Genomic DNA, 27,977 nt, shown 5'->3' on the forward strand with positions numbered 1-27,977 from the left:
AACAGCCAGACACAAAATGTGACAACAGAAACAACAACAACAACAACAACAACAATAATAATAATAATTATTATTATTATTTATTTATTTATTTACGAAATATTTATTAAAATCAAAACTATAATAAGGAGTTAACGGTGGCTAAGTGATTATCGACACGGACCTGCACATATCAAGTTTAGAACGCTTTCACTTAGGATGTTGGCAACTTTTATGTGTACAAAGAATTCTAACTAGAAAGGTATTAGGGAAAACAAAGCCAACAATAGAATAATCTGATTCATATGAAATGAATAAATGAAAAATATAATAGCGTAAAATGAAACAAGCTTTTAAAAAATTCTATTTAAAAAATAATGGTACTTCTATGCTTTATCACCAAAACTGGAGCCGCCATTTTATTTCGCGCACTTGCTGTTAAAATCCAAAGGAGAAATCAGTATTTTAAACTATGGCCAAAGCATAAAATAAATAACAAAAAAAAAAAAAAAAAATTAAACTGGAGAACGATTGCTTCCGGAAAAAATAAATTAATCTAAAATTAAATGAAAAACTTTCACGTTTTCATTAATTAAATCGAAACATTTCCAACAATTATGGAAATATGTTCTCTTTAACTTTATTTACTTTTTTTCATAGTTCTTTCCGGAAGTTTATCTAGTTTATTATTTATTTATTTATTTTTTATTTATTTCTAAATTCGGCCATAGTATAAAATACTGATTTCTCCTTCTGATTCTAATCGACAGGTGCTCGAAATAAAATGGCGTCTCCAGTTTCGGCGATAAAGTGTAGAAGCACTAAATAATAATTTCATGACATAATCAAATTGCCCAGAATGCCTTTCGGTTTACTGTTAAATAAATCACCAATTTCGATCTGCTGTAAATAGTTAAAAAAAAAAAAAAAAAAAAAAAAGAATTATTTCGTGATATTTCGATATTTGGATATGGTTTGTAAGCCTTTAAACTGTCGAACAAAAAATCATTCAAATACTTTTAAAATTCTTAGCAAATCTTATGTATTGAATATATTGAAATTTTTCGAATTCATTAATTTTATAAACAGAGATTAAAACAACGCTACCTTAACAGCAATTAGTTCTAGTTTGGGCAGATTTTACAATAGACAATGGAATTAAAAATTAGTCAAAAACAAATATATTACAAATAAATGTTACCAAAGGCAAGATAAGTTACTCTTCTACCTAGCTGGATAATTTTTTTAGTTTTAACTTATTTCAAAGCGTTTATTTACTTTGAAACTAGTAGTGTCGCGTGTTACGTAAAGAAGAAAACATGGAGGGCACGAGAGGGTTACATTTTGAGAGTCTCGATAATTGCTCAAAAATAGAAAAGTAAACAAAAAGCTGCTAGAAACCCACCCAGTAAATGTAACTGTAACATTTATTGGATGGATTTTTACCAGTATTTTGTTTATTTTTTTATTTTTAAGCGATTACTCCAAAGATGTTATCCTTTGCTATTTTTCTTGTTCTCACTAATTTTTCGAACTGAATAAACGCTTTAAAATAAGTTAAAATACTATCCAACTTATATTGCCTTGATAACATTCATTTGTTATATATTTATTTTTTATACCACTTTTTCGTTTTGTTGTCTATTATAAAAATGCGCTCTACTTTTATAGGAATTTGGCTTAACTTAATTAGCAGACGATTCCGTAATAATTAAATTTAATTTAAAATTATTAAAAAAATAATGAAACACTAATAACAAATAATAAGAAGAAAAAGAAGAGGGGAAATTGTATAGTTTTAAAAAAGAAAAGCAAAAGAATGGGAACGAAAATGAAAATGAAACAGAAGAAAAAGACTCCTGGGCAACGCTGGATATTTACAGCTAGTTATTAATAGTAACACGAGATCTGTATCTTAGAGTTACTTCCCCCTTATTTAAAAGAAGAAGAAGAAGAAGAAGAAATTCAAATCAGCAAGTTGTTGGTAGTGAAAAGATTGTAGCACTTTCGTCCGACCGTAGTTCACAAAAGTCGATCGTCAGTGTCAGTGTCGTCGCACGCTGAACACGCTTCTTTGCCTCTTCCTATAAAAACACATCTGTTTCTCTCTCTCTCTCTCTCTCTCTATTTATTTATAATATATAAATATATCACTTTCTGTTTTTCGCTCCTTCTATCCGTAGTGTTTTTTTTCTTAAATAAATAAATAAGTAATAATAAAAAAAAAACCCAACATTATTCTAGGCATTGTAAAACCGGACTTGAACTTGCTCAACAATGAAATCAACGTTCGTCGCTCAACAAGGATTAATTACCAACGATTTCTAATAAGGTAAGCCCCAACAACAACAACAAAAAACCCTTTTTCAAAAAATTTATTTTAGTTATAACAATTTTAATGTGTTTTCGATTTTTAAAAAATAAGGATTAATAATTTGTTACATTAAAATCATTTGGACGACTATTCTCATTTTGGTGGTAATATTCATAGCATACCGGCCGATGTAAACTCAGACCTTCTTCAGATTAAGTTCTAAATTCCATCCAAATTATCGAGTTCGGTATAAAGATTTTCAATTTCAAATAGAAGATTCTCAAGTTCGAGAACATGTACCTGAAGAAAGCCGGGGGGGGGGGGTTACATCGGTCGAAACGTTATGAGTATAGCAACTAAGATGAAGATAGTAGTCCGAGTAATACAAATAATTATTGTGTGTGTATGTGTTTACATAATCTCAATTTCTTACAGTCGTTTTTATTTTTTTTATATATTTTTTTGACGGTTAATTTCTGGATCGAAGAGACTTCCTTCTTGCAAAACGCACCAAAATAGGCCCGAACGCCTTTGGTGGTTTGCTCATATCTCAAATGAAATACAAACAGGTCTGCTGGTGGTGTGGTGCTCGTTAACACAACAATACCAGGTGCATATATATATATATATATATATATATATATATATATATATATATATATATATCTCGAAAATTCATTTTAATTCGAAATATCTTTCATAACTGCTAAGTTCGTTCACGCGGTTTATTTTTCATTCACCGTTTAAAAAAAAAAAAGAATACCGTTTATTTGTTTACCTTTTCCGAGGAAGAACCTGATACAATAAAAATCAGTACAGAATCCTTAAAGAAAAAGAAAATGCAGCGGTCGGTGGGATGAGAAAAAATGTGTACCGTACTGAAATAATAACGTTGTTAAACTCATTATTTTATTAACATTAGGATAGAAATGGGTGTTTTGTAATTATTCTATAGATTCATTTAACAATTTAATAAACAAAAATTCCGTAAAAATTGAATTTAACTTGTAAATCATATCTAAAAAAAATAAATAAATAAAATAGTCTGTATGGATATCGAAAAATTAGGTGCTAATGCACTTACTGATCTGCGCTATTTTTTTAATCGTATTTCCAAGTTTAATTAAAGTTTTTTTTTATTATTCAATTGTAAGGTTAAAGTACAGAATAGATACAAAACACCCTCCTCATGTTAAGAATGGCTTTTTAAATAACGTTATTATTTCAGCACAGATCAATCATGAGTACCAAAAAATATATTGTTTGCAAATTTCACAATTGTGAATTATCAGCTTGTTTTAGTTGGTTATAATTTTAATAAGAATAAAAATGTTGTCTGATTTTTTTCCCCCGTATGTACATGACTTTGATAAATACACATTGAATTCTATTTCTTTAAATTATAAATTACATGTTTGCTGAAATCAAAATAACGGGGGAAACGGTTGTTATGCATTTATGTTACCGTGCTATTTAAAAAAATATTTCCAAGTTAATTTCAAGTTTCACAATATCTTTGGTACTAGTGCAAGTGCACTTGCTACATTTATTGATCCGTGCTGAAATAATGTTATTTAGAAAGCCATTCTTAACACGGGGAGGGTGTTCTATACCTATTCTGTACTTTAACCTTACAATTTAATAAAAACGTATATAATAAAACTTTAATTAAACTTGAAAATACGATTTAAAAAATAGTGTGTTTCAATAAGTGCATTAGCACCATATTAAATGGTTAGGTGAAAGTACAGAATAGTTAGAAAACATCTTCCCCTCTCTATATTAAGAATGGCTTTCACCCAAAATAATAACATTATTTCAGCACGGTAACATAAGTGCATAAGTATCGGGAAAACTGAAACGAATTAAAAAAAAATAGTATTAAAAAACATTCTCGCAAAGCTGCAATACAGCTTGCACCCAGGCAACACCGAATAAAAACAGTTAATAATACTACTAATAATAAAACGGCCAGAAACCGCCAGGACTGTTCGGATTTGAAAGAATTGGTTAACTTGTGAAAATGCATAATTCTTCTTGTAGATTACAAGTGCAACACGCTGTTAACTAACCTAATTTTTAGAACAAAAACGTCTTGTCATTTTTTTTATCTAACCAATATTATTTATTCCCAATATTTAAAAAGGATATTTTTGTCCTATTTTAGTTTTTATCTGCACAGCCGAATACCCACCTCTGGCTTACTTGCCTCCCCACGAGGGCAGAGTTAGACACAAGGTCGGATTTTAATAAGAAAATCCAGCTCCCCTCAAAAGGGTCACTCTGGATAGGAACAAAAATAAAATTGTCTCAGTCATGAAGGATTTCTCCTCCACTGACCGAAGACAGAAAAGGTGAAGTGTAGGATCAGAACAAATACTACAGTGTTCCTAGTAAAAAGGTCAATTCGCAATGTTGTTGTCCAACATACGGTGCGAGTCAGAAGTAACCGGGCAGTCAAAACATTCTTCAAATAACATATTATTCGGAAACTATATTATCCAAAATAGATTTAAAGAATCTTCATTTAGACTTCCCGTCTGCAATTCGATCGGGTTCTTCATCTATTTTCTTGCTTCTTCACGATTTTTTAAACTCGATTATAAACAAAAGAAATGCCTCAATTGAAAAGGATTTTTGGTACTAAATGCACAAGGTATCTTTAATTGTTAGGTGAGAGTACAGACTAGTTACAAAACCACTTCCACATGTTAAGAATGGGTTTCTAAATAATAACGTTATCATTTCAGCAGCAGTGCTGAGCAGCACGTTACCTTCTCTGCATAAGTACCGGATTTCCCCTGCATAACTGATTAGAACAGATACTACACATTTTGCCACAAGGTCCTGACCTAAAAGTGTGTGTGTGTGTGTGTGAGAGAGGGAAGGCGTGTATAGTCATCATTTGTATTTACAAACAATTCGATATTTTCAAATGTCACATTTCGTCCACTTACCACAATACCATATTTACTCTAGACCGTCTTACTTAAAACAGGCCCATTGGCACTGCCCAATATATTCAACGATCCTGTATTTACGTGACTTTCACGGCAACAAGATGCAACACAAAAATCCAGTGAGGGAGGAGGTATCCTGAAACTATACAAAAATAACCGTGACTGAACGGACTCGACTGTATTTCTTCAGTAGAGATAATGCCTGGGAGGGTGAACTCCCCTGACAAAGCAAGGTCGCTATTATTTGCATTCCCTCACGAGTGCAGTCAGACGCAAGGTTGGGTTTTAATTGGGTCGGGGGAGGGGGGTCTAGCTTTCAATAATTGACTAGACAAAAAATTAAAATTGCCTCGGTCTAGAAGGATTTTTTTCTCGTTCATTGATCAAGCTCAGAAAAGCTGAAGTGTGGTATGAAAACACTTTCGTTTAGATGACAACGAAGAAGCAGTCCCAACCTAGGTTTACATATGTGCCAGGGGTTTCCTCTGTCCAGGTATCCCCACTCTAGGTCGCATAATTTATATTGACTAAATAAATCGAATCAACTTTTATTTTTGTCATTGTGTGTGTGTTTTAAATTACACACGAATACACAGATTGAGTGCTAATAGTCAATTAAATAAAATTAAAATAAATAAATAAGATGTCACCAAAACTCAAGTAATACCGATACAAACTTTAATTTATGCCATCGACATTGATTTTTGTTGACATATGGCTTGTGGCTTGCAGTTGTGAACGACACGGACGAAACCCAGAAACCATAATACTTGACTGTCATTTTAGCCTATCTGTTTTTTTTTTGTTTTTTTTTTTAATAATAAAATGATCAAACACAGTATCTCGTATTTGTGTATCTATCTCGCCTATGCGTTACATTACTAAATACACATTGGATTTAGACGATTGATCGGAATCGGGAATCGAAAAAATCGGAACGTTTGGGGTATTGGAATCGAAAAAAATGTATCCATTTTCTGATGCCCAAAACGATTCTTTTTATTGCTTTTATTTGTTTGTTTTTGTTTAAAACTGATTTTTTTCACGGCTTGTTATTAATGATGAAATATTTACTGATTTTTAACTACCAATAAAACAAAAATCCATAAGTGTATTTTTATATTTGCATTGCATTGCACATTTTACATAAGATTTGCGGTAATCCGATCCCTCACACATAACCCCCCCCCCAAAAAAAAACAGGTTTGTATTACTATACACATAGATCCGAAAAAGTTGTTAAAAAACAAATATATAACAAATAAATGTCATCGAAGGCAAGATAAGTTACTTTCCTACCTAGCAGGATAATTTTTTTAGTGTTTTTATTTAATGTAACATGTTTATCAGCTCGAAAAACATACGATGTTTACCGTGTATTTGAAAATTGAAAATGGCGGGGCCCGGGGCAGTCGGGGCACGGGGCACTCTCTGGTAAACACGGTAAGCTTTGGAAAACGAGTTAAAACTAAAAAAATACACAAAATACTGTTAAAACCCCACCGAATATATGTCAGCCTATGTCATGGTAACATATATTGAGCGAGTTTTTAACAATATTTTTGTTAGTTTTTTAGTTTTAACTCATTTTCCCAAGCTTACCGTGTTTACCAGAGAGTGCCCAAGTGTGCCCCTGCCCCGCGCCCCGCCATTTGAAATTTTCGAATACATCGGTAAACACTGTTTTTCGAGCCGAATAAATATGTTACATCAAATAAAAACACTAACAAATTATCCAGTTAGGTAGAAAAGTAACTTCTCTTGCCTTTGATAACATTTATTTGTTATATATTTGTTTTTTGACAACTTTTTCGAATTTGTGTACAGTAATACAAACCCCAAAAAACACCATATTTAGAAATATAGAATCGAAATCGGTAATTGTATCGGAATCGGAAATTGAATCGGAAAATTTTGGAATCATTCCCTTATTGGCCCTGTCGGTGGGGCATTAGAATACACCGACTGCCCCCCCCCCTGCAGAGGGTAAAAGTCCCTCAATGGGGGTCCTGGATATGACCTTAAACTATATCCAGTGGTGAGGCCGAGGCCCCAGCTTGCGGGCTTTGGGGAGTGTGGAGCCACCCTTTAATTACCATTGCTCCCAGGTCCACTCTGACCCGGAGTGGTAGTACCTGTTAGGGTTCCAACTATGGATTAAATAGAAACCGACTTGAAAACAACAAATATATTCTATCAAAAAATTTTTCTTCAAAATCTTTGGATTCGGCATTAAATAACCCGAAAAGGGTTGATATGCCGTAATACAAAACCAACCGACCAACCATTCCCTTATACTTTCAATTGAATATTTATAAAAAATAAAAATGAAAACTCCAAACATAAACAAGTTTTTAAAAATCAATTTAAAAAAAAAAAAAAATCACTATTACCGACATTTTTTGTAAGAAAATACAGTTGGGAAATTAGTCGAAAACTGTTTTGATTTACCAACTGATGTGTGACCTATTTGAGCTATAATATTTAAAACAAGTTTAAGCAATCAAATTTGATTAGATGGTCCAGTTTATGTACTTCCTTTAATGAATGAATGCGAATTGTTAAATTCGGTCACTGCTTACGGCAAATTAATTTGCTTCCAACTTTTGAACATATTTAATGCCTTAACGCAAATAAGTCACAAATAGGTAGACAAAGCAAGAAAACTACGTTCTCGCAGACGTAATAAATTTCAGCGCATATTATATAGATAAATCTCTACAAAGAAAAGTTTAACCATAAAGAATTTCAATAATCATCGAACCAGAAAATGGAAAGACAAAATAAGCCACAACAACCGGAGAGAAAATGGGTTCATTTATGACCGTTCGACATTTGAAAGTGATTTTAACACCTTTAAATTGTCATCAATTAAAGAACTAGAGTTTATAAGCTAAACAATGTCAAATATTGTGGTTCAGATGTGCATCTAAACTCAAAGAAAGAAGTATTTCTTCTACAGCGCCACTAAACGAACTCCGGTTTTGTTGTACAGTAGTTGTCGTAGATGACTTATTTTGTCCTTCCTTCTTCATCTGATCTAGTAATTATCGAAATTCTTTTTTCTTTGGTTTTATATATATATATATATATATATATATATATATATATATATATATATATATATATATATATATATATATATATATATATACACAAACTATAGACATATGTTTAAACTTTGTAGAGATTTATTTATATAATACGCGCTGAAATGTCCTACGACTGCTAGAAAGTAATTGTTTTTGGCTCGGTGCTTTTTAACATATTTGCGCTCATTTATCTAAAACGAACGCAAATATGCTAAGAAGCGGCGAAGCGCTAAGCAGTCGTTGAAGAAGAAAAAAAGACTTTATTCGGTTCTTTGTTAGAGCAGGGCCTAGGGGCACATGAAAAAAAAAACTTTTCTTTTTATTTACCATAGTAAACCATAATACTTGACATTTTAAAAGTCCTTTAAACTTCAATTATTTTCAATCTGTCAGATTTTAGAAAAACAAAAATTTCGAATTTCCAAAGGATAGTAAACAAATCGTTACTGGTGGAGTTTAAGGACCGTGAAAGCCATTCTTAACGGTCTATTTCGGTAAATATAAAAATAACCAACGTTTTAAAGCACAAGGTGGGTTGTTTTGTTGTAGTGGTTGTAGTTGCAAGATTTTAAATAGTTAGATTATCACGAGATTTTGTCGATTTTAGAAATAATAAAAAATACCTTGGTAAGTGTCACTTTCGATGTCGCTGAGTTATTTTCTCAGAAATGAAATTAGTTCAAAACAATTCGGATTTTCATAACTTTGTGTGTGTGTTAATAAAGCGAAAAAGAAAAAAAAAAGGACGAAGGGTAAATTCCTATTTTAGTCACGTAATTTGAAATAGATTTCGATAAGGACCCTTTAACTAAAAATTTGAATCGTCGCTAATCCTTAGCTAGTCTTTTCGGCCGTTTTTAAAGCTGGCGACTATATTTTTTGCTAATTTTTCATTTCAACGTTTCACGTGCACGGTGATAGTTCTTATAGTTTATTGTTTTGAATGCTTTATTATTTAAATCGAAATGCTTAATTATGTAAACCATACTTGATTTACGTAAAAAAAAAAAAACCCTGTTTGAGGATACTAAGTTCACATTTAGAGAAATCCCATTCCTTAAGATCAACTCCAAGAAAACAGTGTAGTATCTGTTCTGATGCCGCACTTGTGTTGATTTATCCTTAGTAAACGTAGAAATCCTTCTATACTAAGGTAATTTCTATTTTTGCCCGCTTTTGGGGGAGCTGGTTTTCTCTACATAAAAAAAAAAAATCGAACTTTTGTTACATATTGCTCTCGTTGGGAAGCAATTAAATGCCAATAAGAAAGCAAACATTTTTTTTTAATCATGGTTTTAAAATAAAATTATCTTGAAGGTTTAAGCTTTGCAATTATACAAAAATGCCACACTGACTTAAAAATCAGCATTTTGCGATGAACATAATAACAGTATACTTCCCTCCACATTCATTCCTCAGTTTCAAAACAAAACGAAACAGCGATTTCTGCTATTTTCTGCAGGCATATACATATAAAAAGAAAACAAAATGGTAAGTTCATTCTCAATTTAATTTTCTTAAAATAATTTACAGCGTCGAAATTAACGTACTCTTTTTATCAGAAAAAATAAATAGGTTACTGCTAAGAAATATGCGTTAATGTTTATTCCCCCCCCTTTAGAAATGAGGAAGCGAGAGACAAGATTGGAGATACTGTTGTACCGTCCTACATAGTGTGGCGTTTCTACCATGGACGCACGGCTTAGTTTATTTGTTTGCTGTAATAAAATATCCTCTTTCGAGTGGTATTTACATGTTTCGTCAGGCTTAGTATTTTATCGTGTTACAAATATATAAACAATATATCGAAGTTTTCATTACCAGAGCATCCCTTTTTATGTATATTAGTAGAAAACTGTTAAGCGAATTGTTATTGTTTCTTTCGACGAATAATATTGTGTGATGAGTTACATATTTATATTTCAGAAGATCAGAACACTTACTTTTTTGTGACCTGATTCCTGTTGATTCGGATTTTCATAAACGTTGGTTCTGTGAAGTTTGCCTTCTCTCTTTGAGTACGAGGCTAGTTGATTGGGTGCTAGTACACTTATTACTTAGCGCTATTTTGTAAATAGTATTTTCAAGTTTAATTAAAGTTTTATATGTTTTTATTAAATTCTAAGTTTAAAGTACAGAATAGGTACAAAACACCCTCTCCTCCCTATGTTAAGAATGACTTTCTAAATGTTATTATTTCAGCACAGAGCAATAAGTGCACTCGTACCGTTTATTGCTAATAGCCTGAGGCGCCTCTACCAGGGAATGCCAACAGCAACCGTGAACTCTGTTGAGGGTTCTGTCTCACCTACACACACATACACACATTTTATATTCAGGGTGTTACGGCAAAATTTTACACTATGGAAAATGAAAACGGCACTAACCCTATGCAGGTTTAACCGTCTTCCTCCAAAGGAAGAAGTTTCATGGGAGTATGAAATTCACAAGCGGTCCTCAGCCACATGTTTATCCTCTTAAGGAAGATGACAACGTTAGGTTTTTTGCCCCTCTTGCAGGAAGGTGTCGACATCCTGCTACATACAGCACCTGGAATTTCCAAATTGGTCACCCGGCTGGTACTGACCAGGCTCAACATTCCTTAACTTCAGTGATCTAAAGAGAACCAGTGTCTCAACGTGATTATGCCGTATCTTACACTAAACAAAAATAAAACAGATAAAAAAGGGCAATGAAAACAAGGTTTCATATGCAGAGACCCGACAATTTAACAACAATTAGTTGCATACATTATTTTTCAATTACATCGTCATGGACGGAAGAGACCATCTTAAGGAGGGTGCGAAATAAATTGCATGATTTGGTGACATTGTTGCGAACGCCTCCACGGTGGTAGCCTTCAGAAAGTCAACCAGATTGGTCAAGAAAGTTGCAGTTGGGTGAGGAGGACGGTCATAAGATCGATGATCAGTGGTGAAGAACATTGTTGGGTTTTCGTAGCCTTTTGTGTAGAAGTGGAGTCCTGCTAGAAGATACAGGGGGTGTCCCGTGGCGATCTCGTTCATTCAAGACTTCACCTTCTCAGCACTTTCTTGCATTTTGTTTATTTTCTGCCAAATGTCTGATTTTTCTGCAACACTCTGTGTGTGTGTGTGTGTGCGTGTGTGTGTGTGTGTGTGTGTGTGTGTGTGTGTGCGCGTGCGCGCGTGTGTATGTGTGTGAAAAAGAGAGAAATGCATTTTCTTTATTTTTCTAAAGACAAATGTCTGTATTATAAAATATATTGTTTTTAGTTTTTTTTATCGTTAGAAATATGTTATCTTGTTGTTTTTTTGTTTTTTTGTCAGCATTTTTAACGGCATATCAACCCTTTTTAGATTATTTTAATGCCAAACACATAATAGACATTGACGTATTTTTCTCCCATCATGAGAAATGTGATACTAGGGTTGGATGGGAGGATTGAAAAGTCAGCACTCTCGTGCAGGAGCACTCTAACGCTGTAAAAAATACCTATGTACACATACATTAAATCTGTTGTCAAGATGACCGGAAAAATTGTTGCTCATTCTACCGCTCTGGTAGATATCTCACTACCGATGCTATCCTCTAACTATATAAGAGCCAAGTGTGCCTAGGATAGAGCACTAAGAGTACTATTTGCCACATCTGGGCAGGAGCTGCTCGGCACACCCTATCTTACCTTGTTATAGTTCAAAACCTGCCTTGAAACCGAATAGGTGATGCCTTGTTCCTTTCCCTGCAATCTCTTTCTCACAGAAGATACATTGTGAGCCTATCTCTGCTCGTCTGAGCTCCAGTTCTGCCCCCCCTTGCCAAACTTTCATAAAAACACTAGTTTCTCTATCGATATCAACAATTCTCCCAATCTCTATTTGTGCTAAAATCTAAACGAATTCCAAAACTTCTTTCCTAGAACTATCCGTTTGTGGATTTTTTTTTTCTGCTTGCCTGCTTTCTGGCTGACTACAATGTGGTCGTTTTCAAGTCCAATGTAAACAAGTTCTTGTTGAGCCGTCCCCTTAAATAATCAAATCATACCCAATTTCCACCACTAGCGATTACTATGCTGTTGTCCCAGTGACTACCATCCACTTATTAACTCTTATCCTCGAGTGGCCGTCTGGCGTTGATAAGTGGTGACACACTTTTAAAATAAATGAACTCTGTTGGCATTCTCCGGTACAGATGCCTTAGGCTATTAGCAATAAACTAACTCCCTTCTCAAAGAGAGAACCGTCATTACAAGAATGATCTAAACTATGTTGATTTTGGGGCCCAATGACCCCCTCCCCCCAAACAAGGCACAGTACCACTTTGATGTAGTGGGCTACTATCTGGGACATAATTTGCAGAGCTCCTATGTAGGGAGTTGAGCAGCAAGATGTCTGTTTACATTGCAATTGAACTTCTGCATGTCAGTACAGTCAGAAGCATGAACCCAGAAGGCAATTCCAAAGTCTAGCAGTTCTAAGAGCGAAACTATTAGAGTAGGTTTTCTTACATCTGGAGATTTCTACTGTGTAGTAGTGAGATTTTGCTATTTGTTGGGTGTATGTCGAGGGGGTACAAAGGCTTGTCCTTCGTTGGAGCACCTACCATTAAAATACTTGTAAAACAGGCAGAGGGATGCAACATTTCGCCAATGTGATAGATTGAAGCCTAGCTAACAGTTTAGAACCTATCAGATTGGCAACTCTTTTGAATCCTGTCCAGGAGTGAGAGACTAGTAGCAGATGCACCAGCCCAAATGTGACAGCAATACTCCATACATGAGCGAATGGTGGTCTTGTAGAGGTACAGGATACTCTCAAGCATACATAACTTTCTATCACGGTAGAGAGAGTCAACCTTCTTGGCAGTGTTAGCAATGCCCTCAACGTATCTGTTCCAACTCATGGTCGCCAGTGAAAGTTGAGCCGAGGAGCTTGAGGTACTTTCAGTTAATGTATCATTAACCATGACTATTAGTGACTGAGAAGGTTTCTTGTAGTTATTAAAGAAAATAAGCTTAGTTTTGGCAGGATTGAAAGTTACCATCGAAACTCTAGAGGAAAACCTCCAGTCTGTAGTGGAATGGATTTGTATCCATTCCACTACAGACTGGAGGTTTTTCTCTAGAGTTTCTACCATTGCATTGGACACGTGTTCATTCGTTTGTTTTGTGTGCTTTATCAACTCTTTTGGGCATGTTGTTTTTTTTGTTTTTGTTTTTTTTACTGATGAATGAAATGGAACCGAATTATATTTCAGGATTATCTGTATTATTTTCCGCATTTTGGTTGTTACACCAGCTGAAACGTTGTGAACTATTTTTTTTAAAAAACGTTTGTTCACCTCCAAACAAGGCATCATTTCACTGAAGTGTAAGAGGCTACTTTGATTAGACTAGGAGTGATAATTTGGATGGGGAGTTGTGCAGCTAGATGCTTGTTCACATTACATTTAAATCTGTGTTGATATATGGCACAATCACGTGCCAGATCACCAAAGTTAAACAATGCTGAGCCTGGCCAGTACCAGATGGATGACAATTTGAAAAGGTTAAGCACTGTATGTACTGCATGCACCAAGCCGTAGAAATTTCCAGATTGGTATCTGAGACGTGTTTAACTCATGGGGTGGAGTGGGGAGATACACCTCCAAATAAAGATGGGAAGCTACCATCTTTACTTGTCTTCTCGAGATTAGCATGGCGCTACAATTTGGAGAACTGCATGCATGCATGTTGATATGATTGGAGAAGCAGGAAGGGAATTCCAAAAGCGAGCAGTCCAAGGAAGTCAAAGTAGATAAACAATTCATGAATTCATTTGATGAGTTAATTTTTGTGGCATATTGTCCCTTTAAAAAAAATTTTTTTTTTTTTATTTATTACATGATCTTTTAAGATCATTTAATGCGTCCAAGACATAATATTCCTTAACCAGTCTGTTTTTTGTTTGTTTAATCAACCGTTTGGGGATTATTTAATGCGAAAATTCAACTCATTAATTGCTCATTAATTTTAATGGTCTGCTCTATTGTAATGTTGTCGTTATCTCCGACAGTGTTGTTACATTTTAATACCCAACAGGTTGTGTCTGAGACAGTCGCAAGGGAATAAATAAACTGACGAAATTCGACTCTGCTTTTTTTCTTTTTTTTTTTTAACAAAAGTTATTGATTGCAGGTGCTTTCCAAGAACGCATTGCATATTGTTTTTTACAGTTCCTCTCGCACCGACATGTGCTTAACCAAACTCTGTTGTCAAACATGCTGCTTTAAAAGTTTCTTACACCACCACCTGACCACACATCCATCTTCTGCCAGCATACCTTGCTGGTCTTCTGCTGCTTACGTGTGTTCTCTATCCCTTGCCGTCCATGTGTCCTTTATTTATTTTATTTTCTTTCTCTTCCTCTGCTGTGACGTCACTTAGCACACTGGCTCAGTCATTTGCGTATGTGTCATTCGGTAGCTGCTGCTGCTACAAGCACTAGCGGCTCTTCTACACTATTGCATATCAATTCTTTTACAATTATTCAATGCACACTAAACAATATTTACTGTAAAATGTTCTTTCACTTTTGTGACAGCATATCAACCATGTAGTTTAGCAGTTGGGTAAAGATTTTTCCTTTGCATGTGCAATGTAGTCGTTCGCAGAGTGATTAAAGTGAGGTTCAGTAAGTCGCCAGTTTGTAGAGATAGATATGTGTTTTAGTGAAAGATAGCTATTTTTTAATCAGGTCGCTGTATCTATATTCATCTGACTCGCCTTATTTCAAATGAAAAACAAAAGGGTTACCAAGTTCTCAGTTAAAGAGACAAGTCTCTTTACAGTTTAAATCAACTTTATTCAATAGTTGCATCAACACAGAATATGGTCTGGAAAGAATTAGGAAACACAGGAATGTCAGACCGGTTCATTCGGTCGGCATGTACTATAGAAATGGAACAGAGTTCAAAGTTTCATCTAGTCTCACAAGGCTGTTGCTTGTGGCGAGGAAAGATATATGATGTTTTGTCACAGAGACATCGCGAATGGAATTTTTTGCCTTGTCTTCCACCCAAGCCATGGTGAGAGGCAATCAAGGTGATATCTTGTCAACATAACACTCAAAGTCTGACTGTTAGTTGAAGCCTCAGGTGGAAGTGGAAATAGGCTGCACATGCAGTATCCTAATGGCCTGATATATCGCTACATGAGTGAAAACCTACCCGTGTTATCTCGCTAAACCATGTATTAATCACACTGTGAATAATTACATGCACATCCGAAAAAAAATAAATAGATCAACTGGCGGAGGGGGTGGGACTCAGCTTTGTTCAATCGTAAAATATGCTTTAATACATTTTCTTTTGTCCAGATTTCGTATATAATATAGTTGTGATTTCAAAAGTACAAAAGAGTATTTGGGTACCATCAGCTAGAATCGAAACAGAAAACAAAACTGTAGCATTCAAAGCTGGTGATGTTACCACTGTATTAACGTGACACGCATATGAACTGATTAAAAATAAACTAAGATGAATGTACAAAATGTATAACGACTTTTTAAATTTTGACCCTTTAGAAACTATTTTCACTGGTTAAAGACTCATAGAAGAATGGTCCATAAAAAATCTGATTATTTGAGGCTCCTAGCGCCGCTCTGTGACTTAGTTTCGGAAGATATAGTTTGAAAATGTTATATGACTAGTAGTTTAAGGGTTTATCGGTTAAATATTTTCACACATACATACATCTACTGTTTTATTTATATAGATTAAAAACGATTTACTAACGAGTTTAGTGTGTCTAATTTTATGGCACATCAAATTATTATTTGTGTGTGTGGGGGGTGTTTCATGCTTCTTTTAAACGATACATGATTAACGGAACACAGATTAATACTTTACCCATATACAAGAGAAAATTGGGTTCATACCTTTTACCTATAATAATCTCTGTATTAAAACTGTCAAGATCTTTTATGTTCTTGTCTATACGTAACTTTGATAAATATACATTGAATTTTTTTTAAATTTACTATTAATCGAATATTTATTGAAATCCAAAATAAAATAAGGGTAAATTTGTACCATTTTGATATCGGCACTCCTAACAAAACCTGATAATTTTTCAACAGCTTCAACACGTGTGGCAGATATGAGTTTTTTCACTCTGCCCACATCTACCATTTTCTACATATTGGATATCATTTTGACATCAGTATCAGTAGCAGACTATCAGTTGCATAAAAGAGGTGCATCTTATTTTACTCTACTTACCCTCCTAACTACCCACATGAGTTTTTCTTGCCAGGGATTTTGTGCCTCAGCCCCAAAACAAAGAGATTAAACCATTCCTGTAATAACCTTTACCCTTGTTCTGTGCAGTTCTAGAAGATCTACCCTTCCAGGCGTTGCCTTCTTTCTTTGAGACGGGGTATGTTTCAAGCTAATCGCCTGAGGTGCCTGTATCAGAAAATGTTGATGTGGCTGCCCAAACATCTTTTTCAGGGTTTTGCAAAAGATACCTGATGGTGCCGACTTTTTAACTTCACTTTCCGACCCTTATGTCGCATTTGTCACTGTGAGAGAGAAATACACTAGGTGATTTTGCAGTGCAATTAATAGCATTCGCCTCCAGACAGCATGATGCCACTATCATGATGACTGAATGCTAGCTGTAGTAGTTTTACCGAAGCATCATTCATCGGTTACTCCACTAGTTCTTTCATAAATACATATTTATTTCCTATGAAATAATGGAAAAAAAAAAACTCTATTTTGTTGTGCACCTCTGTTGTCTCCTTTTTGGTCTCCTGACAAAGGAGGGATTGGACTTGGTAATTCACTCCCATTTGTCCGTTTGAACTTTTCTCAATAACCATGCCTTGGATTATTAAAGTTTTGCACAAACATTAGTCATGGTAAAAGTAAATTTTTGCTAGAACAGATTTTCCAGGATAACTCTGGTTGTCCCCCCTAGAGGGCACTATAGGGGTAAAATTGCCCTCAAATCGTTCATCTGTTCTTTTGTTCACACTTTTCTCAATAACCATGCCTTGGATTTTTTTTTAAATTTTGCACAAACATAAGTCATGGTGAAAGTAAATTTTTCACTCAAAGGAGACCCCACATGCTTGGCTTGTTGTTGTAGTCACAGCTATTATGCTTACCTTCACCTTCTTATTTTTTATTCCTGGTGAGAGAATTATTATATGCTAGATTAATGACTATTGTCGGCCATTAATGGCTGACGGCCATGACACTAACAGAAAAATCGAACAGACCAAACATGAGTCACTATTCAAAAGCTACTGAAGTATTGTTCCATATATTCACAGTTGTTAGTATAACAGAATTGCCAGTAGACATGGAAACTGCTACTGCTGCATTCGGTCATCATGACGATGGAACCATGTCATCTGACGATGAGTCTTTGGGGAAAATGCTGCAGGTTGATTTGCCAAGTAACCTTGTGTCAATTTATCCCTGCATGCATCTCGCATGCACAGATGAATGACCTGTCACTGAGTGGTCAGTATCAGCAGCAGTCAATTAATTTATATGAAAAGTTTGTCCTTGTACTCAATAGTTATTTTCGAATATTACCCCACTATTAACGCAAGGTTACTTGGCAAATCAACCTGCAGCATTTTCTCCAAGGCATGTCAGATGACATGGTTCCATTGTTGCATATCAGATATCATCGCATATCAAACTCTGTTACACAAATTTTGACCCACTTTAATATGGCTTCCACTATCGCCACCACAGTCATCATTTCTTCGTTCTTATCTACAACTAGGAATTGCAATTGTGCCCTCTATGGCTAGCTAGTTTCCAATCTTGCCTGCGTCATCATCTTTTTGCTAGAGACCTTTTTATTTCTTAGAAAAGAAGAATACTATCTTTTGATGTCCACCGATATTGTCTCCTTTTTGTCAATCCCGATCCCCCACCCCATCTCAATTTACCTTTACTTGTAGTAGGAGTCCTGGTACACTTGAGTACTGGCCATTGTCTGTCACCATCCGTGTTTCTGCAATAAATTAAAACGATTTTTTGTCAAATCCTACTAAAAAAATGCCTTGTAAATACGATTAGCTCTGATCACAAAACTTTTCGCTTCAACTGCATTCTTGAACAATATTTTCAAAAAACGATTCATCATCAGTATTAATAAAAGTAACCCATCTCTTTTTCTCTCTTTCCTCTCATCCTCTCTGTTCCTTCCTTCTCTTTTCTCTCTGTCCCCTCTTTCTCTCACTCTCTCTTCCCATTTCTATACATCTCTCTCTTTCCTCTACCTCTCTCTCTTTCTCCTATCGCTATCCATTAAGTCAGTCACATTCACCCACCGCCTTTTTGTGGCCGAATCTTGCATTTCCTGTCAAAATAAAGTAGATTAATTAATGTAATTACTATCAGATGCATAGTACCTCGAAAGTTACACTTGCTCAGGCATCATCGTTCACAGATGAAACATTTTTTTTAATTCCTAATAGAAATAAGATTAAAGTCTTACTTGCATAAAAGCTAATATATATATATATATATATATATATATATATATATATATATATATATTAATAATCTTCATCATTCATATTTTGTTGCTTGTCCATGCAGTCGGATTATACTCTATGGCACACATACATATTTTCACCATTTTATATTTAGAAACGTGATTCCTATGTGCAACAGGATACTCCAAATTCACTTCTACCAAAGCCAACGTCCACACCACAACTTTTACAATCCTTGTAGTAGGCTTGAGTAAGCAAACTAGATCAATGGTATGCTAAGCCATTACAATCGTGATTTAATCTTCTCTGCGTGGGTGGCGCAAATGTATCTGAACAGTTGATAAACTAAGCCGACTACTGTTCTGATTTTGAGTGTCATTTTCACAAAGTTTCGGTTGTATCTTGTCAGGAATGTTTCTGTCAAACTCAGGAATTTGGACGGAAGTTTGAACATAGCCCTTTATTTACTTCACAGGAGTAGCATGCTCTGGTTTTGTCAGCCATAACTGGATAGCGGTCCTAAGTAATTCACAATTGTATTTTTTGGCCGGCCACACTGAGAATTGAACTTTCAACCTCCAAGAGAATATCACTTTAACAATAGATTTTTTCAATACTCTAACCATTGTGCTACGGGTCCTTTCTATCACCTAAAAAGTTTTTAATAAAAGTTAAATCGAGAACTACAGATAAAAGTGGTCTACAACTACCCTCTCCATAAACAGATTTCAATTAATATGCATCCCATGTGATTTCTAAAATGTATTCTGGAAGCTTATTGGTTTATTAAACAACAATAAGCTCATTGACCAACATTCGGTTCAAGGGTTCCAAATGCACAAAACTGAGGTCAGATATGATCTTCCATTACAATTGTTACTTAGGGATGGAGAGTCAGTCGAACTCTTAAGAATGCTAAGATTTGAAGTTAGATTTTTTTTAAAGAGTCAAGATACAGTCTGAATATTTTTGTTGTTCTTCTTGTTGTATGGAATTAACTCTAGGTAGGTTGAACACCTTTCTTCCAAAGGAGGAAACGTCAAGGGAATATTAAATTCACAGGCGGCCTCCAGTTACCTGTAACATTTCTGGTTAGGGAGTTATCTTCAGGCAGCATAATCTGGTAGCACCAGATGCCATGGCAAGTATTATCAGTCTGGATCAAAGTGAACCTGGGAACAATGGTAACTAAGGGGCAACTTCACATTCCCTACAGCCTCCAGATGGAACTTCATCCCTGGATGTCTTTTAAAGTTGTACCCAATTGGAAGATTTTATAAGGAGTCGAATATTTGCTAATTTTAGCAGTCTGAGTCAAACTTTATAACTTACAGCTCCTCAATCCTGGTTATATCCACACACATTGGAGCTCTGACTAAATAATGTCAATCTATAACAACTTAAAATGACAAGTCCTTTGATCTCTTTCTCTCTCTCTCTTTCTCTCTCTCTCTTTCTTTCTCTCTCTTTCTCTCTCTCTTCATTAAAGGCCCAATAAAACCTTTCTCCTCACCCTCCTTTTTTGTGCTCTCACCAAATCCCACCATGATAGTAATCTATTACATTTTTGAATTTTTGAAATGAAAATTAGTTATTGGAATTATTTGGATTCTTCAGACTACTGCTTTCATCTTCAGTGTCATTTTCACCTTTCAGTCGATGTAACATCTAGCATTCTTCAGGTGTATCTTGTCAAACTCAAGAACTTTCCTGTCAAACTCTGGGGGGGGGGGGGATCTGAATGGAATTTCAAACGGAACCCGTTATTTACTTCATGGGGGTTAGCATGTTCTGTTAGCCGTGACTGGATAGAGGTGCTAAGTATTTTGCAATTGTATTGTTTATATTTTCCAGTTGCCCACACTGGTTGAAGGTTCAATTCTCAATGCAGGCAATTGAAAAATACAATTATGAATTACTTAGAACCTCTATTCAGTCAAGGCTGATGGAACGAGAGCATGCTACCCACGTGAAGTAAATAAAGTGTACCGTTCGAAATTCTGTCTAAATTTCAGAGTTTGACAGAAACATTCCTGAATTCAACAAGATACGCCTAAAGGTCGAAGGTTACATAAATCAAAACGTTATGAAAATGACATTCAAGATGAAAACGGTAGTCTGAAGAACCCAAATAATACAAAGAAATCTATTGCACTTTACTAGTAGTAGTAGTAGTATGAAATTTAGCAAGTAAAAATCTGAATAAAAACTTGATTATTGAAACTAAAAATATCATTGTTTATATTTGTGAAATTAGTGCAAGAGCACTTTAGCAGAGTGCTCAATTGTTAACAAATCCAAAATAAGAATCTAATATTTATGTATTAGAGATTGTGTTGCAGAATAACAATTTATTATCTTTTTTGACTTTCTTTCCAACTCCACACTCGCATTTAAAATGACGACTTTTATAGGTTTTCAGGTTACGAATATCGTATTTAAATCTGGTTCAGACAAATAGTCATTTTAAAGGTGAGTATTGAGCTGGAAAAGAAGTAAAAATTTACCCAATTTTTGCTTTTAAATAATTCCAGATACAAAATAAGGTTTACTTTAACAACAATTTTAAATTTGTAAAATCCATGAAAATAATTTAGATATTTAACAATTTATTTTTGCATAAGCAGACGTGTTTTTCTTTTGTTTTTTTGTTTTTTTACTCTCTGGAGGTTCCATACCCCACTTTTGCAATACACTGTAGACTGGCCATTCCTGGCCAAGGTAAAATGCTTTTTTTTTTCTTTTTTTTTCTAAAGCCATCTAGTAATTGCTTCTTGCTTTGTATTGGAAATGCCAGAATTTTCTTTTTTCTTTCCTGTGGGATTTTCCGTATTTGCTATCCATTTTTAATTTCAGAATCTCCGCGTTTAATTATTAATGTTATTATATAAAATATCCAAGAGGGTTTCTTCATGTTCAATGCATCATATGATTGTGCGTTATGTCATCTCCTTTGTTGTCCCGTATTCAGATTAATTTTCCTATGAGGCTGATTATATTATGTTGGATTGGAACTCTATTGTTCAGCAGGCGGTCCTTTAAACTATCTCTAAGGACCTGCTTGTTGAACAAATTACACAAGATGGTTTAAATCTCGAAAACATGATTGTTATAGAGTTTTTATTTCTTTAACAATTGCATGTATCTTGTCTTTTCGTGTACACGTGTTCCTCTAGTTAGTTTCCATCGTGTCCTGGCAAAGTTCAGCAGAAGCTAGCATAAGACTTATTCAGAGAGAGAGAGGAGGCGAATGATGAAAGCATATGGAAGGGAGCGAGTACTTTGACAGCGTGTTGTCAGTTTGCCAAAAAAGAGCATGTCATATCAGTTGACAGTGGAATATAAGTTTACAATAAGAAAGACATTTTTTTCTTTCTGTATTAAACCAAGCAAGTTAGTCTGTTTATTAACATAATAAACAGACTAACTTGCTTGGTTTAGTTTTGTTTTATGAAATATCTACTCTTTCCGGTTATTTAATTCCAAATCCAATAATTTTGAAAAATAAAACAAAGGTTTTATACTTTAAGTTCTTTATATCTTCAAATATTTATTTGTGGTGTTTGGTTTGGTTGTTTTATAGAGAAAAATTGTTTTTGGCTTTGCAGAACATGATTGAGTTTTAAAAAGGAAGAAAAAACAATAACATAAATTAGTAAGCCGATATCTTCAGGCATTCTGAGAGATGATAGATAGAATCTTCATTAGAGGTCACTTGATGATTGAAGTACAGACTGAGAAATATTTTAGCATGTATTTTGTGTGATTAAATTATGTAGGGAAAACAACTACTGATTAACTCTGGTTTTATATAATAGATTCCTAAGATTCAAGCCCTAGCATGTTGACAAACTGTTGCTGGAATATAAGAGGAAGACGACACTCAACCACGACGGTTAAAAATGTTGTTTCAACTAACAATTCTTTGTTTTTAATTCATAACCAATAATAATGAGATATTATTTATGATACAGAAAAACGGTGTCTGATCTAAAGAAATAAAGATCAGATTTAGTATTGGGATGTTTTTGTTACATCAGAACAAACCCTATGTAACGTGCATTTTTTTTAAACCTGCAATTTGTTGCACAGTGTAATTTAAGAAAAAAGATTGATGAATTAGATTGTCTGTGTTGCATTTTCATGCAAACAAAAGTTTTAAAAGTGCAGCACGTATATTTCCAACAAATGTGTATTTGTGCATCTGCAGATTATCGTTAATGAGCAATCAAGCAACAATTCAATTAAATAAGTTTTTTATTGTTTATGTCAGCAGCATTCACCCTAGGCAGATTGAAGTGGTTTCCTCCAAAGGAGGAAGTTTCATGGGAGTATGACATTCACAAACGATTCCTAGTTGTATGCATATCCCTGTCATGGGAGAACGGCGTTAGGTTTTTTGCAGCTCTTACAGGAAGGTGTCAGTTTCCTCCTACATACAGCGCCTGGTATTCCCATCTGGTACTGACTAGATTTAACATTACTTAACTTCGGTGATCTAATGAGAACCGAGATGTCAACATTATTATGCCGTATGTTTTGCTGTCACTTTGTTGTGATTGTTATAAACTTGAAAACCTACAGATTTCTGAGATGTTATGATATAGCATTAACATTCAAATAAGCTAATAAACAGCATATTTGAATTTGTAAAATTAATTACAGTGAAAAAAAAATCAGATCGAAGGCTTCATCAATCAATAAAATTTAATCGAACATAAACATACAATGAAAAAAAAATATCGTTGGTAAATTCAATAAAAACGATTTTTTTTTTATCCAATGTCGGTTAAATATTAAATTAAATGAATCTAATTACGTGGTAGATTTAGTTTGAGATCTTTATGGCAAATTCATTTCGAATATTATGAAATATTAAAAAAAACAGAAGTTTAAAAAGATGTTCCATATTTAGAAACGCCATTGATTTATTTTAAAGCTCTCAATTAAATCTACTTTTAGCCGGACATACAAACTTACACACATCGATGATAATAAATAAGTGATTTAGTTATGCAAGAAGAATGCCTTGATGGGCATTTCTAATGAAATTAAGCGGAAACAAATAATATTGGTTGTTTCAGACGGTTCACAGGTACGTCTCCTAATTATCTTCGCCAAGTCGGAGGTTATGTTTTTAGTCAAATTTATTACTATGATATGTGTACAGTCTAGCATTACCAAACTTTGCCAAGATATTCTGTTCTGCTTTCTAGTAAAGTACTTAAACCTAAGGATTCCTTAACTTTTATAATTGAGATCTTTTCCTTTTTATTAATTTGGTCACTCTACTTTATAACTTCTAATTTTGATATTATATTCCAACGTCTATGTTTACTTAGGATTTAAAAACAGTTTTACAATATGTTTGAGATGTCATTATGATGATGATCATCTGTTTTACATGTTTGATGACTTATAGAAATTGATTTCCAAACTAACCTACAGTAGCGTCCAAAACTAAGGGACAACATTTTAAAACTTAATATTTTTAGAAATAACTTTGAAAAGCTGAAATTTTGACAACTGGTAGTCGTTATCATCCATAATAACATACTAAAATTACTTCTGGACGTTCCTATTTTGAAAATAAATAATTGTCATAATTCTTTTTCTATCCTTTGCAAATGATTGTACATTGCACTCTAGAGAACTTACTGTTTCCTTTAGAAAATTATTTTATGTAAACTTCTTTCCAGTAAAAAAAAAAAACGTTAAAAAATTTACAAGCGGGTTTTGAACCTACAAATCACGTCATACAAAAAAAAAAAAAAATAACAAAAAAAACACTATCAACTTACCCACAGTAGAATTTTTACGGCCCATTGTTCTATCATTGTTGCTAAGCGACGACATGGAAAAAATGGCTTTACCGATGATAGAAAAATTAAAATAACGGTTTTGATTATCGGTAATTACCGGGGGGGGGGGTATTCTGAGACAAAACTTAACTAAGATCACTCCCAGACTTATACACTAAAGTTCTATAAATTTAAAATAAAATCTGTTCAGCCGTTTCGGAGTCTATAAGGAACGAACTCGTACACACACACTCACACACACACACATAATTGCATTTATATAATTGTAGAGTTTATTTGAATTCTTTGGACAATTTTTCTCATATTGAGCATTATTTTCATGACGCTTCGATCGATGTAACCTCCAACCTTCTTCAGGTGCATTATCATTGTATTTTGACTGATGTTTGCTTCACATGCTGCCACGTGCTTGATGGCTTTTAAAATTTGGTTTCCAAACGAATCTCTAGCCAGACTTTATCCTTCTTCCTCTCAAATCCATCCTCATTTCCTTCCAGTTTCCTTGGCCTCCTTAACCCTAACTTCTAAAGTTTTACATCTACTAACCTAAGCACTTCCATCCAATCTGTCAATATGGACAAACCACCAGTTTCCTCTTCTGCATTCATTTCCTCATATTATCTAAATAAAATGTTTATCTTCCTCTAAATTCATCAGACATAAGCTAATATTTAAAACTCGCATTACACAGCTATTGTATCATTCTCTCCATGCAACACATGTCCTCAATCCTCATTGCCCAATTTTTACTCCCACATATCATCATACTGCATACACGTACCTGATAGACTCTTCCCTAGGTCAACAGTGATAATGTTCTGCTGAACTAATTTCACCCATTTTTAAATTGTAATTACACCAATACCAGCTCCTCCCTGTGCTCCAACGGTATCATTTAAGGTAACAACATTCTATTAATATCAAAATTAGTTGATAAATACATGCCTCATAATTTGTAATTTTAAATATTAACATTTTCTTTTAAAATTGATTTTGGTATTTACAAATTTGTGAGTGCAATGTTTTCAATTGAAAAACGAAGACGCTTAGATTTTAAAATGTACAGCGATGGAAGTTAGTGTTCTACAACAATATATTTGTGTGACTAAAATAGGAATTAATTCCCTAAAAATATCGTTTGTTTACGAAAAACTATAAAGTCTTTCAGACCCCATCCACCTTCAATGATTGGTTCTTGTGAAAACAGTTCTAGAAACAAGCGTCCTAGGGTGACGTGTGCATATTATAAAAAGTCACCAACACTCGAACTCGAAACCCGACCGATAGGAAACGAAAAGGTGACATACAAATTAATCCGCGATTGAATTTGAGCATATATAAAGTTGGTATTTCTTTCATTTGGGGGAACATTTTTTTTTAACTAGGAGTCGTTTGAACCGTATGGTTAATTCGCGTGTCGGTAAGAAAAAAGAAATGCGGATTTTCTAAGAAGGTTGAAACAGAAAAAGGATTGTCAGGTATGCCGAGAACGTTGCAAACTGAAGAAAAAAAATTTTTTTTTTTTTTTGCTCTAACATTTAACGGTATTCAGCAGTTCAAAGAGAAACTTTTATTTCAACCCTAGAGTTCTTAATGATTCTCTGATCAAATATGACAGCTTTGTGATTGTTATATTCATCCGAGAAGCATACTTCGTGAGTGTCGGATTAATAGATTAATTCGATGACTTAAGTATCTCTGGACAGCAGAAGTCGTCTGCACGTCCGCTCGTATTTACACTGTTAATTTCGTAGTTGTTGCTTTTTGTTCTCATTATTTAGAAAAATGCTTGTTGGCAGAGTCTTTCACAATCAGATGTCGACTATTGGACTTTGAGGTCATTAACTTTATACAAAAATAACATCGCTTAAACAAAAGGAAAACAAGTAATGTATTAATCAAATTGTTGTTGATTTATTTGGCAATCGAACTAGGTCACATTTTTTTTTGTCTTTGGCTTTCTTGCACTCTGAGTTAATGTGACCCGAAGGAGATTTCAGAGGACAGAGTGAGAATAAAAAAGTAAATACATTTATTTTACCCCCACTTTCTTAATATTTAAAGATCTACTGTTGGTATGTTTTGTTTTGTTGGCAATGGAAGTCTTTTTTGTATATTTTTTTTTCATTTTTTAATTTTCTTTGTGCTTTTTTGCACTTTGAATTAATGTTAAATACTTAATTGCATTTAAATTATGAAATGTGTTTTGAATTAATTTGATTCATAGATAGATTGAACATTCAGAGTTTCATTTTAGTAAATTGCTTAAAAAAAAAGTCGGAAATGTTAATTAAATTAAAAAATAACTAATTGCTCCATCCTTTCGAATCTATGATTTTAAAACTAATAATCATAAGAAGAGAAAAAGACAACCGCTGTCATGTCGATCAGATTGATAAAAGAAGGTTGTAGTTTTGGTATCATTTGTATTGAAACCTGCCTCAATTTTTCTTTTTATTCGCACCTTTATGGTGTCATTTCAGTTAATTAGACGAATTGTGTAATAAGTTTTTAAAAACAAAATCTATCTCAATCCCCAAACTAATAAATATTTTACCATGTATTTTGTATCATTTAATATATAAAGCAAAAAACTGTTCTTGGCCTTCGGGCCGGGATCAAAGTGTTGGCCATGTGCCTAAGTTTTTTGTTCATCGTTGATTTTTTTTCTGTATTTTTTTAACATGAATAAAAGATTTAATATCTCAAAGTGTAGTATCTGTTCCGGCAGATGCTGCAAGCTATGACTAGCTATGACTAGCAAAGACCAGATGTGGGGGCAACCCCACATGCCTGACCTTTAACCAGCTCCCATTTCCCACCTCTCGGGAGCTGGTCCCCATTTCCCTTCCCCCTCCCTTCACTCCTCACATTAAAAATTGGCCTTGTGCCTAATTTGCTCGGTGGGGGAGCAAATAAATACCAAATGTTCTTGGCCTTCGGGCCGGGATCAAAGTGTAGTATCTGTTCTCTGATACATACACAGCGATAGGCAGTGTTGTTCTGGCGACACATTCTCGTGCCCGGCGAGCTTGTTGGGTAGCGTTCTGTCCGCACCCCCACTTGGTCTGTCTTTCTCTGCTCTCCCCCCTCACGGGGGGATCCGAGCTGATAATTTACGACCTTCCCGCGAGGGAGGGTCGGAAACACTTTCTCTCTTCCCTCCACTAACTTCCCACTCCCTCTCTCAGTTCTATCTCCCCTCTTGCCGCCTTTGGCGCCACTTCTTTTTGGCGCCAAAGTCGGCTCCCACTTTGGACGCCGACTCCACGTCACTCATTTTGGTGAATTATACAGGGAAGAGAGAGCTTTTTCAAAAATGGACA

The 27,977-nt window shown here is 34.5% G+C and overlaps 1 protein-coding gene across 1 annotated transcript in view; it reads left to right on the forward strand.

The window, feature by feature from the left end:
• Positions 1-2,016: 2,016 nt before the first annotated feature.
• The window catches only part of LOC145243900 (uncharacterized), a 371,787-nt gene continuing 345,826 nt past the window's right edge, over positions 2,017-27,977 (forward strand). Inside the window, exon 1 of the mRNA XM_080107006.1 lies at positions 2,017-2,311. The gene's annotated coding sequence lies outside the window, so the exon portion shown is untranslated. The remainder of the gene's footprint in view (positions 2,312-27,977) is intronic.

This window comes from Euprymna scolopes, chromosome 22, assembly GCF_053919585.1.
Source record: "Euprymna scolopes isolate OS-2025 chromosome 22, ASM5391958v1, whole genome shotgun sequence".
NCBI lineage: Eukaryota > Metazoa > Mollusca > Cephalopoda > Sepiida > Sepiolidae > Euprymna > Euprymna scolopes.